We start from the raw sequence: 18,763 nt of genomic DNA on the forward strand, positions 1-18,763 counted from the left end.
GCTTCAGCTCAGGTCATGATCTCAGAGTTGTGAGACTGAGCCCTGCATGGGGCTCTGTGCTCAGCAGGGAGTCTGCTTGAGATTCTCTCTCTCCCTCTCCCATTGCCCCTCCCCTCTCTCAAATAAATAAATAAAGCATCAAAAAAACCCCCAAAACTCCAAAATATATATTTTGCAAAAGTAAGTATATACAAACAACAACAACAACAAAAATCATGGATTGACTGAAAAGTAAGATTATTTCAATCCTGCACAACCACAAGCCACTTAAAAAAAGTATATGATATTAGCGCTCCATCGCATCTTACTTAAGAAATACAAAGAAAATACAAAGACAACTTAGCACTTCATTGCCCCTTTTCGCTTTTCTTACGCACAATTTTTTTAAAAAAGAATTAACACTGAACATTTACTGGAGACATGATGAAAAATGATGGTTGGGAAGCAACCTTGAAGTTACTTTAAATTAATCATTCTTCTGATATTAAAATTCTCTTTATAACATTCCCTCCAAGTGCCTGCCAAGTCAACACAGGAATTGCACTGGGAAGCCTCTGTGTCTTTTGAAGGAGCACACTTCTTTGGAGTGTACAAAGTTAATCCCTTAACAGCAAAACCTACAGGAGCATGAATGAGAACAAACCCTTTGTCCAAAATTTAATTCTTCATAGGTTATAAAGCAGTATTTTCTCAAAGTTGAGGAAATGAGCATTGCCATTGGTATCAAATGATAGAAAGAGACAGTTGTTTAAAACGCAGATTTGTGGACGTTACCCCAGACCTAATGAATTAGAATCTCTGAGTTTAAAACTTTAGATTTTTAACAAGACTCCACCTCCATATCCACTAAGTGATTCTTACACTTATGGAAGTTTAAGATCTACTTGAATAAAGAAGCAACATTAAAGTAAAATTCACTCTATGCATGTTCTTATTCATAAAAAGAAATATTTGAGATGTTCTGGGGATAAGCTATTTTATATTTTTCCTACATAGAAAATTCACACCTCATCTTTCTTTTCATTCATTGCTCTAAGACACTGGATTCACCATTAAATTTAAAACAGAGGAAACAGAAATCTATTAGCATATTTTAAATTTATGGGTTTTTGTTATTGTTGAAGAAGCCCAAGCCATCAGGAAAAAAAAACTTGGGACATTATTACAATGATGTCCCTCAAACATAAAAACAAAGAATTGTTCCATTAGTAAATATTCCTATACTTATCCAATTCAAAAAATCCTTTTTCAATACTGCTGAAGAAAAAGGAACGAACATTCATTCACTGGCAAAGCTGAAAGAAAGCATTAGGATAAAATATTAAGGTCTGGCCCTGAAGTTATATTTATCACATATGTATATCTATTTTACTAAGAGGATTTAGGCAAGAACAACACGGTTTTGAAATGTAAGTTCTGAAGCCAAAATTCATTGCCCTGGGCGGATGAGAGGACTCCTCTCCCTCTTGCTATTCTTACATCTTCCAAATCTGAAAATTTATATTTCTGCTGAGGAAACAAAAAAGGCATAGAAAAAAAAAAAAACTTTTTCTAAGCACATTCAGTTGAAATGTAGAGCATCTTCAGATATACAGAGATCAGGTAATTATGGTCTATAAGGCTGTTATCTTCCTCACTGATTCGACTTTGCAAATTTTGGAATTCTGGCAATGAGGCCAGGACTTGAGACTTGCAGCATTTCTCCGTATTTTCCCTCTCCAAAAACTCAAAGAAAACTCCTCGTACTGCCAACACACATGCATTGACTACACGTGCGTGTGTGTGTAAGTAGGTGTGTGCTCACATACTTGTGTGTGCACACACATGCACACATGCACACCCTATCCCTCCAAGAAGAATCTGGCCCTTTGGTGCACTATAAAGAATACTAAGGGCCAAAACTTTTAGGGCTGGAAAATAACTAATGTTCTTGCCAGAGAGTTAAAGCTGGAGTATCCCCTTTGTCATAGTCAAATTTATGACATGGATCAAAAACTATAAAAAGCTATGTTGCATCCTGCCATTAAGGAGAATTAATATTTTCAGTGGTATGTTAACCAACGTTTTTCCAGTGTCTCTTGTTAAAAGCAGATTGTTGACTTTTCATCATGGTGTGCCAAACATTTTCATTGAAACCCTAACAAGACTTTCATCTTAGAACCATTATTTCTTAATGGACTTGGATAAGGGCAACGTAAAAGAATGGCTTTGCTTTGCAGCATTGCCGCGTGCGGCAATGGCTCGTCATTAGCGCATTGGGCCTTGCTGAATCATTACATATGTAGCCATTTAAGGCATTTCCAGTGTGACTTGATTTTTTTCCTTGAAGCACACTTCATGTTTAATCTTATGCAAAAGCAACATAAATCCCTCCTCATTTTCATGTATCTTTATTATGATTCTTTCTTTCATCCAGTAAAACTATAATAAATGAGATCATTTTTACATACATACACACACATACACACACAGTTGTGTTTGCTTTGTACTTTTTACTGAGCATATCTATCTGTGGGGTTTTCTTCTGTGTTTAGGGAATCAAGGGACCTTTTAAAAAACCCCGAGCCCCAATAATTTAGCAATAAACTGCATGACATCAGTTGTTCAGAATCTCCAAATATATCTATATACTTGTATATCATTGTCTTGATCTTGTGAAATGGAGCCAACTGTACCATGGCAAAGGAAGCCTGTAGGCTAGAAGACACAAAGTGTCATGAAAGTAGAATGTGTCTTCTTTCTGGACCCTTCCAGTCAGCTGAGTTTTGAAATACATAATGCAAAAAAGATATGATAGAGCCAGTAGGTTGATGCTGACAGACACTAATTTGTCCAATAATCTTTCATTTCTCTCAAATACATATTTAGAGTCAAGGACAATTACACACAGAGATGGAAAATGTGGCATTTGGCTTGTGTTCTCTCTTGAATGTGTTGGCCTATATCTCTATAGAGTGTTATATGATGTGGTTGATCAAATTGCAAGGTATGACTGTAAACCACACCACTGGCTCAAAAACCAGCAAGCTAGGAGTCACCTGAAGTTAGCTATCAAAGTCAGATAAACTTTTGAAATCCAAGAATGCATGGAAGAGGGCTGTTTATCCAATAAATAATACTTAATTCTAGAATCTAGATTTTATAGAGTTTAATATGCCTCCCAGGAAGTTTTATGATTTGGAAAACTGCAAGAATTAAATACATATTACAAAACCCTCTATTTGGACTGTAAGTATAGCCATTCAATTTTTATTCCTAGGAAACAAAAGTTTTTCTGCTTCCTCTAAACTTATTATTTCAATTCAGGTGTTTTTGACTGCCAGTAACATTTGCAAAACCAAAGTACATTAAATAAGGAAAACTATCAATATAGCCCATGTAAGAAATCCAGAGGTAGCCCACCCCAGGTGGGAAATTGAATAGCTCAAGTGTACAGGGCCATGGTCAGCACCTCTGCCATCAGCTTTCCCTCATAACTGCACGACTGTTACAGCTCCAAGCATCACTACCACGCACAACCACATCCAAGGCAAAGGCAAAACAATTGAGAGTTCCTGTTCACGTATCTCTTTCTTTTTATCAAAGAAAAAAACATTTCTTAAAAAATTCCCAATAAACCCTCCCTTTTTAAAATTTATGTGTTTATTTTTAGCTAGAAATGGAACACAGATAGGTAAATAAGATTAAAAATAATTGTTGGAAGCAATCTTGAATGATTAAAGTCTCTGCTGTGTCCAAGCAAGCATGCTATTAAAAAATGAGTGGTACAGCTTGGGGACGAATGGGAACAGATGCAGTGATCGATCAGAAAATCAGAATGGATGCCAGGTGCCACGACCCAGAACTTGTTCAGTCGAGAGCTGGCTGAACGGACTTGTCTTCATTTAGCCTTTCTAAGTGATAAAAGGACTTAAGATAGCAGGTGGCAGAAACCCAGATTGTCTTATCCTCTGCCAGATTGCAGTTTCCTTGGGGCAAATAGTGTGTTTTACTAAGGGCTATATCCCTAATATTTAGCATGAAGCTTGAAACTCAAAGGGCACTCAGTATTTGGTGAATTAATCCACAGACAAATGTAATCAATCACAGAATACCTGGATTCACTTCATATGAAATTAAGAAGTTCTTTTCCTTTTTACCTTTTATCTGTTAACATTCTCTAACTACATTTTCAATAGTTTCCCATTTCTAAGCCTTCATTTTTCTTTTTATGCAGTAAAACTATAGTTGGTTAGAATATTTTATTAGTGAGATGATGAAATGCCTAACAAGTTTATCATCAGGATTATAGAGTTTGGGTGGTCTGTAACTTTTGAAGGAAAGCAGAATTTGCCACCCTAAAATACTTCTTTTTGGCATAAGAATTATTTTAGGCTCAGTATTTTTAAGAAACAACAGATATAGGAATAGCTCTGGAAACTGAGTAGAAGTTACTCTTTTGTAAAAGACACTTAAGATTTATAACGTATCTCCATTTGTAAGGGTATCTCTCTTTCTGCACTAGGAAGAGAAGGATAACTCTACACATCCCTAGGAAATTTTATTAATAGAGAAGGTCACAACTGAAATCTGCATAACAATCACACCCTTATTTACTGTGCTTTTCCTGATAGCCTCCCTTAAGTGGGTCCCCATCCCCCAACATCTTTAGTCTTTAGCTGGGGATGATATTTAAGGCGTAGCTCAGGCACCTCAGGAAGTTACTCAGTTTTCCTGGGTATTTCCCATGTGTACAGGAGGTATACAGCTAATAAACTCGGTTGTTTTTCTTCTGCTAATCTTTTATTACAGTGGGTATCTCAGCCAAGAACCTAGATGGGTAGAGGGAAAATTATTTCTTCCTTCTCTACACTGTATTTTTGAATCAAATAAGTATAATATAAATGTTTCAAAATCAGTATATTCTTCCTGGGCATATTTTGTTTCTACAGTGATGGCAGTTATGAGGTTAGAAATAACAATGAATTTTACAGTTTAGCATAAAGTTTCTGCTTCCTCTTTGGGTGGAGACATGTATCAGCTGGATTTCCTAACTTTATAAAGTCCAAAATAAAAATTATCTTTAAGAAACACCTTGCTTTAGTGTACAAATATAGCATGCCTTAAAATATGGATAAATAGGGCTATGATAATGAAAAAGCCTTCAAATTATAAACAAAAGGCTGATTACCAAATTAACCTCTCATTAAATAGGTCCAAAACAACTGTATACTTTAAAAGAAAGTAACTGCACCAAAGGAAAAAAAAATGGGAAAAACAAGACTTTCAAATGTGATTAAAAAAAAAAAAATCTAACCAGAGAACACTATTAATACAATATTTAATGTGCCAAAATACTTTTAATTATTTCCGAATTCAAACCTGCTTTCGCTTACTTGAAATTGTTGCATAACTCAAAAGTGCCATCATAATTCAACCCAAATGGTAGGGTACTTCAATGAGCTGGTGGAATTGATTCTGGACATTAAAGAGATGCCGGCAAAGTTATAAATCGCTATTCTAATCGGGAGTGAAGAGGTTAATTCAAGATTCCACTAAAAAACAGACTGGCAGAAATGTTTCCAGGGCGTACTCCCCCCCCCACCACCCCCATCCCTATCCCGTTCTTTCTCTCTCTCTCTCTTTTTTTCTCAGTAGGGGTTTGGAGAAGAGGTTTGGAAGGGAAGGGGAGGGCTGGTTCCAGGCCCCCTGCATTCCCCAGAGCACCGTTAGGGAAGGGGGAGGGCTTCCTGCCCAGGCAGCCATCTGTAACATTCTGCGAACAGCAGGAACCCGCGCTGCTCGTCAGTAAGCCCTGGTGAGGATTCTGTCTGCATTCAGAGAGGAGTTTCCCCCTCTTATTCTTGAATTCTCTCTGCCTTTCTGTCTTTTCTTTTTCCTGTTGCAGGTGAGCAACAGGGCTGGGTTCTAAGCAGTTGCTTGTATAAATAAAATAGCATCTCAAAAATGTCCAAACTATATGCTAGTTTGACCAGTACCAAAATACCCAGCCTGCCTCCAGGAATGTGCTGGCAGCAAGCTGGGAATATCATCATTCCAGCTAATGTCATACTGTGGAACACTTTCTGGGATCAGTGGACGTGTGTCTGATGTTCCCTAAAGTTACTGCTTTCTAGGCTTGAGTCAATTAGAGCTGGCTTTTTTGGAAAGTGTTGTCATTGAAAACTTATTTTATGCAAGTTATTTTTGTGCCTATAATTTGGGGCTCACACGTCTGTTATTTCCACCCGTCCTTGGCGTGCATAGTATGCCGCCTATGGAAAGTGGTAAAGAGAGATGATGGAAAAAGTAACAAGGTTTTTTTTTTTTTTTTTTTTTTTTTACTTTTAACATCTGGAGAAAACACATTTAAGGAAATGCTAACAAATAGGTACAGGGATTGATAAAGTTTATATATATATATATATATATATATATATAGTCTCCTTCCTTAGGTAAAAACAATCAAGATAGAATTTTTCAAAATAGTTTTACATAAAGCATACAATAAAAATTCAACAAAGAGCTTGATCTCACTTAAGAAGATGTAGTTCACATCTTTTTTTAGGGTCAACCAAATGACTAATGTCAAATCCCCACAGCACATAGGTACAAAAAATTTTCTCAGAAAAGGCATAGGATTCTAATTTTCAAATTTTCCTACTTTCCACTTTTCAGTAAAGCTTTACTATTATATTTAAGTTCCTGGCAGCAGACTAAAGAAACAAGCAAATTATACTGTAGAATATGAAACTTAAAAATCAGAAACCTTCAAGAAGTATTCCCGTACCGAGATAAATATTAAGACAAACCATGTAGTCATAGTTTTATTGAGGAAAAAAATGTACAAATGTGAAAATACTCTAGTCGTATACACCAAAATTACTTAAAGACAAAGTATGGTTCAAGGGAAAATAAATCATAATGAATATCTACTACTGTATTACCAAAAGAATGGTGGCTGCATTTCAGCACAGTTTTCTACTTCAATTCTTTCACATTTTTATATCTTAAAGCAAGCATTAGTAAATATTCCCATCTGGTCTAAGTTTTTATTTTTGACCCTGAATCACAATCTTATATCAGTATGGACTAATTTATAAAGGCATTGCATCAAAACTTGAAAACACAAAGAATCAAATATAATAGCTTTTTTTCCCCCCTAGAATTACCCTGTGTTCAGATGAGAAAACATTTTCAAAATATGTATTTGGGGGAAAAAAAGCTATCAACAGAATAACTATATTTATTGAAAATTGCAAAATCAGGTTTGTAGAAATTTTTAGTTTTAGAAAATAAGTGGATTGCTTCCAGGTGTGTGGGACTAGCGCTTATGGGGTTAGAATCCCTTGATGGGGGATGGGGGAGGCATGGATGAGGTTGCTTGATTCCCTTCCTGTGTCCAATCATCTTGATGTCAATGTCTATGATCAAGCTTTGAGTTTTAACATCTCAAAACTTAAATTCTATTTATTATTGCAAAACAAAGGACTAATGCCATCACTAGAATGATGTGATTGCCATATAATACCAGAAAAAAAATTAGACTATTTGTTTATAATTTCACATGACAAATAATTATTCGGAAAAGGAAACTGCCCTGATCCACACAATCAGCACTCCTTACCTGTACAACAGGCCACTTAGGAATCCAACCAGTTAATTAATTTGCAGTGAGAACTTGCTCTGTAGGATAAGAACAGCCCAACTCTTTGTGACCAGCACATTTTCTTCATGAGGGCAGATTTTCCTTCTTGAAATAAATGAATACACAAAATAATGTTAGAGTCCAGAAAGGGGGTCTTTTTTTCTCTTTAAGGAAAATTAAATGTTGGCTGATGTACAATTCTAAAGTCCAAGTCTCAGCAAATGATTTTATCTCCTTCATGCTTATATTTTTCCAGACATTTTTTTTGGTTTTGTTTTGTTTTATATAACTTCTAAGCACGGAAAGCAGAGATTACTTCCATTTATTGATTTTTTTCTCAAGGACTATTCAAGAGATATGGTTATTGTGAAAATGCTTGAAACTAACGGAAGCCTCAGTGTTTCTGGGCTAGAGCAAGATATTCATGAGCTCTCGGCTGTGTATGTGCCAGTAAAAGACTGAAAGTCATTACGAGGATGTCTATACCCAGTTAACCACTTTGCATGGCCCATGGGGTTAATCAATAAAACCCGAAGTAAGAATAATTACTCCTATTTTTCAGATGAGGAAATTCATTTTAAGTAACATTTTCTAGTCACTCCTCCGGCAAAGACAAAGTATTTGAATTAGAACTCTCTGACTTCTTAGTAGGACAGCATGGACTTTCTCTATTTTGACCTATACTTGGCTAAAGAAAGATAATGCCCCATAAACTAGAGAGAGGTTTTTAGAGGACAGGGATAGGAAGGTTTAATTTATACATTCCCAGAAACCACTATGGTAAAAGCAAATTAGAGCCTCATTTAGTTTTTGCCAAATGAATAAATGAATTCTGTGGACTCAATAGGGTGTAATCACTACCTTGGAAAGCTGTAGATTAAACATAAGATAAAGTGATTTATACTTTATATTATATATATATATGTATATATATAAACTGTTTCCTTCAAATTAATTATTGTTATAAATAAATATGTGTATATGTGTATATATATATATATATGCTATTTCCTTCAAATTTATAATAATCTTTTAAGGATAAGACTAGTGTTAAAATTATGCTCACAGTTTTGGAATTTCCTTTTTATTTAGCTGGTTTTCTTAGAATTGTCAAGTAGAAAGAAAAAGGCTTTCATATCCACACAATTTAAAAATATAATCAGAGCTCAATATCACTAACAGTTAAGAAACTACAAATTAAAACTACAATGAGATATCACTTATGTGCATTAGGATGGTTACTTAAAAAAAAAAGGAACATAACAAGTGTTGGCAAGTGTGTGGAGAAACTGGAGCCCTTAAGCACCGTTGGAGAGAATATAATGTGGCATAGCGACTATGGAAAACAGTATGATGGTTTGTCAAAAAGTTAAAAATAAAATTACCATATGATACAGCAATTCACATCTGGGTATATGCTCAAGAATTGAAAGCAGGGCCTTAAAGAAACATTTGTATGCCCATGTTCATTGCAGCATTATTCCTAATAGATAAAACATATTAGCAACCACTGATTGATAAATGGATAAGCAAAAGGTGGGTGTATACATACAAAGGAGTATTATTCAGCCTTAAACAGGAAGGAAATTCTGACGCAAGCAACAACATAAATGAGCCTTAAGGACATTATGCAAAATGAAATAAACCAGTCACCAAAAGACAGACACCATATGATTCCACTTCCATGAAACACTTAAGATAGTCAAAATCCTAAAGACAAAGTGGAATGCTAGTTGCCAGGGCCTAGGGTAAGGGAGAAATGTGGAATTGTTGTATAATGCCATAGAGTTTCAGTTTTGCAGGAGGAAAAGTTTTGAAGATGGTTGGTGATGATACTAACAATATGAAAGTGCTAGCACTGCTGAACTGGACACATAAAAATGGTTATAATTTTATGTTATAGGTAGATTACAAAAATAAAAATACTGGGAAAAACTACAGTAAGAGAAAGACATTGGTCCATATAGACAAACTACTTTTTGGACTCTCCTCGGCACTAGCCCTTCCCTGTTACTTGGATTATTACTTTAATGTAGCTGAGTCTCATTATTTAATTGTACTTTTTTTTTATTACGAGGGAGAAGGGGAAGATGTGTGGACCTTGCTTAATATGTAAGTGAATCTGGCATCTTTCAAGTTAAAATAACATTTTTTGTTCCCCAGAAGTCCTTAAGTGCCAGTGCTTAGATAATCACAGGAAAATATTGCTGAGGATTATTAAGAAAACAGAGCTATAAGAAAATTCAGGTCTTTAAAAGAAACACCACTATAGTATGAATTGTTTCTTATCAGTAAGATGTAAATTATTGATTAAAGCCTAGGCATAAAGATACAATAGGAATTAATGAGCTTTGTCTCTTGTCTTACATTACATGGATTCTTTCTATGAATTGATTTTGGAATTCTAGCCTCTGAGCAGAGAGTTTTCCAGTGTCCACTGGACACTTTATTTAGTTTATTTAGCTAGCAGCCAATTAAAAAAATATATATTTTTTAAAAATTCAATTAGTAAGCATTATTGAGCATATACTCTATATTAACCCTGAGTAAGTAGGAAGTATAGAAGTATGACAAACATGGATACATTGATATATGTATTTTATAAAGTACCAGTCACTTAAGTTAAAAAGTTACTGTGTATACAGGTACATGGTTTCTCTTTTAAAATTAGCTGCCAAAAGTTTTAAATGTTGTATTCTTCTATTAGAGTTTAGAAGTAGTAGCAGTCAAATTCACACATTTATGGTTAAAAAGATCTTTCATGACTTTTGTTTTAAATCATTTAATAAGGTCAAGTAAAATTTCTTACTACAAACTTTATCTTTTCTGATTAATTGGATAAACTTACATATTTAAGAATTTGTTTAAAGGACCAGTAAGCAGGTAGAGTTATGTAGAAGGGACTCTCGGTATTGGTTATAGTCATCAAGCCTGCTTTTAGCCATGGAACATGTTTTTGTGTTATTAAAGAAGCTATTCAGAAGAAGGTGGTGAGGTACACTGTCCTCATTTTTCAGAAGAGCCCCAGTGACAGTGTCCGCAGGCTTCCTCATGTCCTTCTATGAGGACACATGACTTTCAAGGAGAAAACTGAGTGGACAGAATGTGAACAGTTATAATTTCACACACAAGTCAGGTAACCTCAGAAACTCCAAAAAAAAACACAGGTGAAGCTCTTTTGAAGGATGAGGTCAGTTTTTGTCATCATTCATATGCCCATAAAATCTTCCAAATTTGAGTTTTAGTTTCAGAATGAGCACATTTACCTTCTCCCCCGCACACCTCAAAACAGGCCAGGCTGGGGACATTCATAGAAGACAACTATCCATTGATACATTTTGCATTTTACCTGGCATTTATTTTCTACTCACTTTGGATTCTTATTCACATTCCTGTGCTCTTAGATTTAGTTTCTCTGGAAATATAAATGTGTGATGGTATATGGGAGAGCTTTTTTTTCCCTTTCTCTTTCTTTCTTTTCTTTCTCTCTCTCTCTCTCTCTTTTTTTTTTTTTAAGAGAAGTTCAGCCAGTAAATCAGCAGGGCACTTTTGATACCAAGGTAGTATAAGCAGAGGAGGCTGGGAACCTCAACAGTAGGATTCACCAACCGAACGATTCACAGCACTGGCTTCTGATCACGTGTGTCTGGTAAAGGGTAGCAGTAAATAGTCTGTGGAGAAAAAAGAGACGGGTCAACACTGGGCTGTAGCGATGAGTCAGTTCTCACCTCTGACTGGTTATTAATGAAAGCAGTCATTAAAGCTTCCAAGAGGTATGTATGTATGTATATATATAGATCTATAGATCTATATTTTTAATTCCTAATTATTTTGGAAAGATCTTTGCAGAAAAACAAATCCTGTATTGGTGAGGAACAGAGAGTAGGAAGGGAAATACCTGAAGTATGGTGATTTCCTTCCTTGCTGGCCCGCATCAATTGTGTCATCTCAGAGTGGTTTTATCCTGGCCAGCCAGCACCATCAAGGAGTAGTAGTACAAATGTGGGTGGGAGCAAATGACCACTTTCCCCTGCGATGTATACATTACAGAGTAGAGACGTTACAATTGCAAGACTGTCATCTGATCTGGTAGTGATAGATTTCACCAAAAAACTGGCACCCGTATTTTATCTTTGTTCAGATTTATACCTGACTTAACATTTGCAATGTTTAGATATGGCAAAACAAGTTAAAGCATACATATGTTCCACAATTTGTGTAGCTAATTTCATGCATAACCCATAGAGGAGTATGTTGTCACCGGAGGTGAAGACAGGGCCAAGTGACCTGGTTGTTGTTGGTGGTGAATTTATCATTACAATTAGGTTAAAACATAGTTACCATAATGAGGTAATTTTCATACTTGCCTAGTGACAGCCAAGGGGATTATATAATTTGTGAAAAGTAAAAACAGTAACAGAGTAACTTTTTTCTGGTTTAGACTTAACAGTGACCTCTCAGTGCCCTTCTCACTGTTTCTCTCTACAGTCACATTGTTATCTCATCTGATCCGCACTTAGGAGCTCCACTTTACAGATGAAGAAACTGAGGAGGCTTCCAACAGAAGGAAATAAAGCTGGAACAGGAGCTCTAAGCCCAGGAGTCTGTACACCTCTCACCAAGCAAGCTCTCAATAAACACATTCGTCCACAGAGACTGAGGGTTGCTTCCTGAATGTCCTTGTTTTCCTGAAAGACCTTTCAGCAAGAACTGCTCTGAGAAATAAATTGGGGCAGAGTAATTTAATGCTTTGCGTCGCTGTCTACTCATTGTCTCTCTTTTAAATAAGAACACATTGTGCATCCATTTCTCAGCAATATTGCAGAAGATCACTAACTAATGTAGGCTTCATTCAGGAAATAAAGAGCAGGTTCTAATATGGGCTTGTGAGGTGCAAATACATGTGTATACATAGCAGCAGGAATGCACATACGTCCCTTCGCTCTGCTCAGTCACAACAATTACTATGAAAGTTTCAATAACTTCATTTTGGCAAACGGAATGATGGGTCTGGGAACCAAATGTTAGCCTTAAGTGTGTTTTTCTGTTAGATCATTAGGTTTCCTTTTTTTCTCTTCTTAACAGATGTGTAGAAATTAAATGGGTCTGGAGCCACTAATATTTTATGAATATGAAAAGCACTGTCTTTCCTGTGAATAAAACCAACCATTAGCCCACTAATCGATCTAATGAAAAGACTTCCTGCACTAACAAAAAGTATTTTCTGATGATTTTAGTTCCACTCTTTATCCTGTTCACCTCTAGAAACCTAAACAATAAAAGCCTATCAGGCTGCGAATAGGAGAAAACCCTTACTTTCGCATTCTCCTCTACTTGCCTCTTTAAACTTGGCTCCTGTCCTCTTGGAGGAGAAGTGAATGGCAAGTCTGCTGCCCCCAACATTGTAAGTAATACCAGAACGTGTGTTATGTCATCACACACTAATCACTGTATGGAATAATTGGAAGAGACTTTGGAGAATACCTGCTTTAATTCCCTCACTCTAGGGGCCCCTGGGTGGCTCAGTCAATTAAGCGTCTGCCTTGGGCTCGGGTCATGATCCCAGGGTCCTGGGATCAAGACCCACATCAGGCTCCCTGCTGAGTGGGGGGTTTGCTTCTCCCTCTACCCCTCCCCCTGCTTGTGTATTCTCTCTCTGTGTGTGTCAAATAAATCAATAAAAACTTTAAAAAAATTCCCTCACTCTATAGAGGAGAAAACCAGGGTATATAGAGAGATGTCCCCTGCACAAGATCACAAGTGTAACTAGGGGCAAACCGCATTTATTGGATATTAATACAGTTCAGTCTTCACTGTTTGAGGAACGGCTTGTGGCTGTGATAGGGAAAAAAAAGTATACCACTGTCGCTAGATGAACAAACTTTATTAATTGGCTCAGTGTATTCAGTCACAAGTTAATATACATGTACTGAGACTTCCAACATGCTAAATGTTGGGGATACACAGCTTAACATACCAAATCAGGTCCCGGCAGGCGAGAGCAGCTCTTTGCTTCAATAGACACCAATCAGAATGAGTTGGTCCTTGATAAGCAGAGGCCACTGAGAACTCATCATAGCACATGGCTACTGGACCAAGATAATATCTCCTGCCACAGAGAGTAAGAACATTCAAGGGATTGTACATTAATATTTTCAAAATCAGTCACAGTCTCCCCTTGCTATTATCATGAAAGACAACACATGAATAGCAAAAATAGAGCTAGGACCCTGATTCACATACTTCACTGATTTTTGAATTGCAGTTTTTCTATTGTCTAAGAAAATTCTTTTTTCTTTTTTAATTCTTTTAGGTTATGGAAAACAGGTAAAAAGATGAGAGGGTTTTTTTTAGCTGGATATTCACAAAGAGCTAAAAACAGAGAGAAAAAACAATAACAACAACAAAAAGCCCTAACTTACATTCCTTTAAGAATGCCAGGTTAGATAAAAGTCAATGTCACTTTCAGCTAAAAATTCCATTTCAGGAAATAAATCATACTTTTCAAAGAAAATATATTTTATCACTGAATTTTTTAAAGAAATATAAACAATATACAAGTGATTATTTTTCTGTAACAGGATTACATAAAATGGAAGAATTAAAAATAAAATTCCTGGAATGCAGGGTCAGTGCCTAGAATGTCTTTGTACATCCAGGTCATAAAAGATCACTAAAATGCAGTGAGCACTCGGAGACTTGATAAATCTCAGGAAGTATTCAAAAATCATAAAGAAAAGAATCTGATAAAAAATATGATTAATATCAAACAGAAAATTGCCTCAGTCATTCTACAACCTATTCACCAGGCAAAGAAAACGGAGAGGCTCTTATGTCTAATCCTAAGTGGCCCCGTGTGGGGGTTGACCCTGGGGAAGACAGATGTGGCTTGAAATACTGGTTCTATCATGGTCATTTCAGTAAGAGTCAATAATGCTGGCAACTATGAAGACGAAGAAGCGGAAGTTGATGTTTTATATTTCTAAATTCAGATAGAGTTGAAAAGGCAAAATCTCAATCTTTTAAGCTACATTTCAGGAATGATACAGATCACTTCCTTTGCCTCCTTTATTCCAGTGAGATGCGTTATTCTCCAAACGCGAGAAACCCCTTTCTGGCTTCCCCACCCTGAGATCTTCTACAGCCAGTTGTTATTTCTATTTCCTAAGGACACGGACAGTTCACAAGCCAGCAGAGTAGAAACTGAAGTTACAGAAGTGACTGAGGACCAAAAAGGATTTACTTAATCTCTATTTTATGTGGAAACAGGCCTAAGGCCCTAAAGAGGAAAGTGAGTCTGTTTCTTAACAGATAATTACTGAGAGGATAGTTGCAGTGACCAGTCCATTGCCAGAAGAATCCACAAATTGGCAGCCTGGTCCATCCATTCCCCTCTTCTGCTATTTCAGCAAGATAAGGTGGTCGGGGTGGGGGTGGGGGGTCCATTATCTCCACTGTCTGAGCCCTGGGCTTTCCATCTTCTTTTGGCAATCAAGGACAGTTCCTCTCCTTGTTTCAATGCCAGTGGCCTCCCCCAACCCTCATTTTCAGAAATCGGTGGAATCTGCCTTGGGTTAGACAATTTCCAAAATACTTCCTAGGCAGAATCATGGAAATTAAAGATGTGGAGGAACTCATTGGATCATCTAGTTCCTCTATTTCCCATTAAGGAGTTTTCCAGATGGAGGGTTTTCATATGCTAGATGCCTCCTCTCATTTCTGCACGGCCTAAAGTCAGATTCTGAGCATCCAAGCCTAATGGGGAGAGGTGAATAAGGCCTGCATTCAATAATTTCATAGACAGAAAAGTGCCTTATCCCAAAGGTATTATCATATTACAACAACTTTTGGATGGAAATAGGTGACACCTCATCAGCACAGTTATGTGAGAGTGTTGTATGGTCCTCCAAGCACCAGGGCCTGACATTTCTTTCACAGAGAGCAGGGTTTGGTTGCTATGTCCTGAGCACAATGGAACCCATTGGGAGCACAGGGTGTTTTTGTTCTTTTTTCTCTCTTTCTTTTCTCTTCCTTTGTTCTTTCTTTCTTTCTCTCTCTCTTCTTTCCTTTTCTTTTCGTTTTCCCTCTCTTTTTCCTTCCTTCCTTCCCTCCCTTCTTTCTTCCTTCCTCCTTTCTTGTTGCTCTATTTTTCTGCATAGAGAAACTTCTGTTTTGGGGACTCTTCCAGAACTCTTTTGGAAGAGAAGAGTGATGTCCAATGGTACATAGGTAAATCTGCAGGAAGATGTCTGTTAGAAACAGACACTGTTTTCACTAGCAATTTATTTGTGAGTCTCCCCTTCCTGTATTTCTAGCATCATCACATAATGCTGCCAAAATATGGTTTGAATTTCATTCTTAGTAATTATATTAAAGAGCCTCCTTAGGTAGCTGTCATTGTGGTTAGATGGTTATGATCACATTATGGTCTAGAATAACCTTCTCTCTCTCTTTTTTTTTTTTTATAATACAGAAACCCAACTTTAAAATCAGCTGAGAGGGAATCCTGATTTGCTTTCTTCCTTAGCTGTACACATTTGCATAGATTATTTAGCCTGAGTTTCAATCTACCCATTTGTGCGTGATTTGTCATAAAGCAAAATAAACGTTAAACTATCTGGCTCAGGCTCAATACAAAATAAATAATAGTTTCTTCGCCCCCTTGTTAATGGTAATTAATCTAGGAGCCTTAGAAAAATCTCCAAAATGAGGAATAAATGTGAAAATATTTCCCCTTGCCTCACTTAAGAAAAAGCCCAAATTTTATATTATTCTGGTTATAATAGTTTGTTCCTGATTACACAGCTTTTTGTGTATTCTAAAGACAAAAGAAAAGAAAATCTTCTATCCAGTGTAGAGTTAACAGAAATAATTAAAAGAATTTTAAATATTAAGCTTATTAAATCCTGTGGTACTCCATGAAGCCCTTGCCCTGACATTAAAATACGTTTTAAAGTACTGAGTAATATTAGAGTTGTCAGACATGCCTTATTCATGGGTTGAAATGTTTAAGTCTTTTGGTTGCCAGTAGCAGGAAACAATTTGAACTAATAAGCACAAAGGGCAACTTAAAGGAATGATTTGGAAATCTCTTTCCTTGAAATACTCTTCCCTCAGATACTTCCAGTTTTTCCTTTCCTTCCCCCAAATTGTTATTCAAATGTCACTTTCTCAGTGAGTCCTTCCTTGATCCTTCTTGAAACAATTACAATCCCTTACACATTCGCAACACTCCTTTCCAAACCTGCTATGTATTTACTTATCTATGTTGATTTTCTACCTACTCTTATAATATGTAAGGTCCATAAAGACAAGGATTTTAGATCACTTTATGCATTGATTTTTGCCTTAGCAACTGTCACAGTACCTGGCAGGTAGTGAGAACTTAGTAAATATTAATTGATTAAATGAATGAATCTGAATCTCATGGAATCCGAGGGAGAATAAAAAACTTGGCTTCAGAAAGAGCCAAGGTCATGCACTTTAGAAGCAGGATTATTTCAATCTTCTCCCCCTGGAGCTCTGCCATTGACATGGAAGTCCATTTTTATGGGTAGAATATGTCTTCTAAAGTCTCAAAGTTCATTCTCTGTCAACATACTCAAAAGAAGTTGTTTGAAAGGGGGTGTAACTGACTTGCCTGCCATTAGCATCAAATGGCACTTCCAATATTTCTTAGATTCAGGAACAGTGGCCAACACTCAAATGCTTACCAAGTAATATAAAAGTATGAAACAGACTGGGTGTGATCCCCTGGTGAATACTGTACCCTAGTAGTGTGCAGTAGGGGATAGTGTGTTGAAGCTGTGAATAATTTCTTCGTTTAAAGGGTAAAGCCCCTATTCAGTCTGGCTGACTTTCTCTTGGGCCAAAGCCCATTTTCCCCAGACCTTCTGATTTTCAAAAGAAGCTGTAAATAGGGGTCTTTCTATACAGTTTCCTAATTTCAAAATCGCAACAACTGTTCACAATATTTTATTAAAATACACCTCAAAGATCGCGCAAAACATCTTTAGAAGACAGTTGTGGCCCAAAGACGCAGTGTTTTTAAGTTCTGGGCTCCATCCTCCGTTCCAGTTGTCTGAATTTTATCATCTAAGCCATCTTCACTTTATCTGTAACATTTATAAAATTACTAACAAAACTTGATGCTTTTCAAGCTAGATTTCTAATAGACATACTTCTTAAGTTTTTTTTTTTTTTTTCCTTCTAAAGACCCCCTTATATTCCCTTGATTATTTCAGTGATGTCTGTTAGGACCTTTTCTAGTTCTATCTCCATCTCTCTCGAGTGCTAAGTAGAATAGGTAAGAGAATATTGAATTTGCACAAAGGAAATCTAGGTTCTATCCTTGGATTTTTATCTTACTGGTGATGCAAACTTGAACAAAGTTATCTAAACTACTTAGAGCTATGCTCTTCTGTTCTTAAAATGAGAATGACAGCACCTGCTTCTTTTCACCTGATGTGAGGCCATGAGCATGACAGAATTTATAAACTACAAAGGGCTGAAAATGTAAGACTTATCTGAGTATAGTAACACCATCGCTTTATATGACAGTTAAATCCCACTGAATGCTTTATTTCTAATAAAATAGTTTATTGCCAATAAAAGTTTTTATTTCCAATAAAATTTAGAATGCATAATTGCATGGTTTTTTGGTTGCTGCTGCGACTGCAGCAATATTCTGAAATGTTCTCCAGACACTACAATATTTTCCTTAGGCTATAATTTATATTTCACAGTGTAGTACCTTATAAATTTATCTTCCCTGAAACCTAACTCATCCCTTTTCTGTCCTCAATCAACTTTCTGCATATCCTCTTTTTGTGGTCGATTATCTCCTTTCAGTCATCCCCAGTTGCATTTACGAAGTCATATTTGATCTTTCTTTCTCGTTTATTCTTCAGTTTGAGTCACCTTCCTTGTTAATCTCTAGATTTGAAAAATAACATAGATATCATGAAGTTAGTTGCTCAAAGAACATGTTTTTCATGAAGCTCCCAGTTCCTCCAACTTAAAATTATCGCTTACTCTTCTAAGTAGCTATATAACGTTGCTGACTTAAAGCTTAATACATTTCACATTGATTACTGTCTGTATTCACACATCAAAGTAAGTACAATGATCCAGTCT

The 18,763-nt window shown here is 36.4% G+C and overlaps 1 long non-coding RNA gene across 1 annotated transcript; it reads right to left on the reverse strand.

Moving 5' to 3' along the window:
* Positions 1-11,276: 11,276 nt before the first annotated feature.
* Positions 11,277-13,687, reverse strand: LOC122904052. Its single transcript, XR_006384136.1, has 3 exons — positions 13,605-13,687; positions 11,526-11,657; positions 11,277-11,298 (listed from the first exon to the last, which is right to left on the reverse strand). It is a non-coding gene; the product is annotated as an uncharacterized LOC122904052 (long non-coding RNA).
* Positions 13,688-18,763: the final 5,076 nt, after the last annotated feature.

The sequence above is a fragment of the Neovison vison genome, chromosome 4 (assembly GCF_020171115.1).
Source record: "Neovison vison isolate M4711 chromosome 4, ASM_NN_V1, whole genome shotgun sequence".
In the NCBI taxonomy this organism is placed as follows: Eukaryota; Metazoa; Chordata; class Mammalia; order Carnivora; family Mustelidae; genus Neogale; species Neogale vison.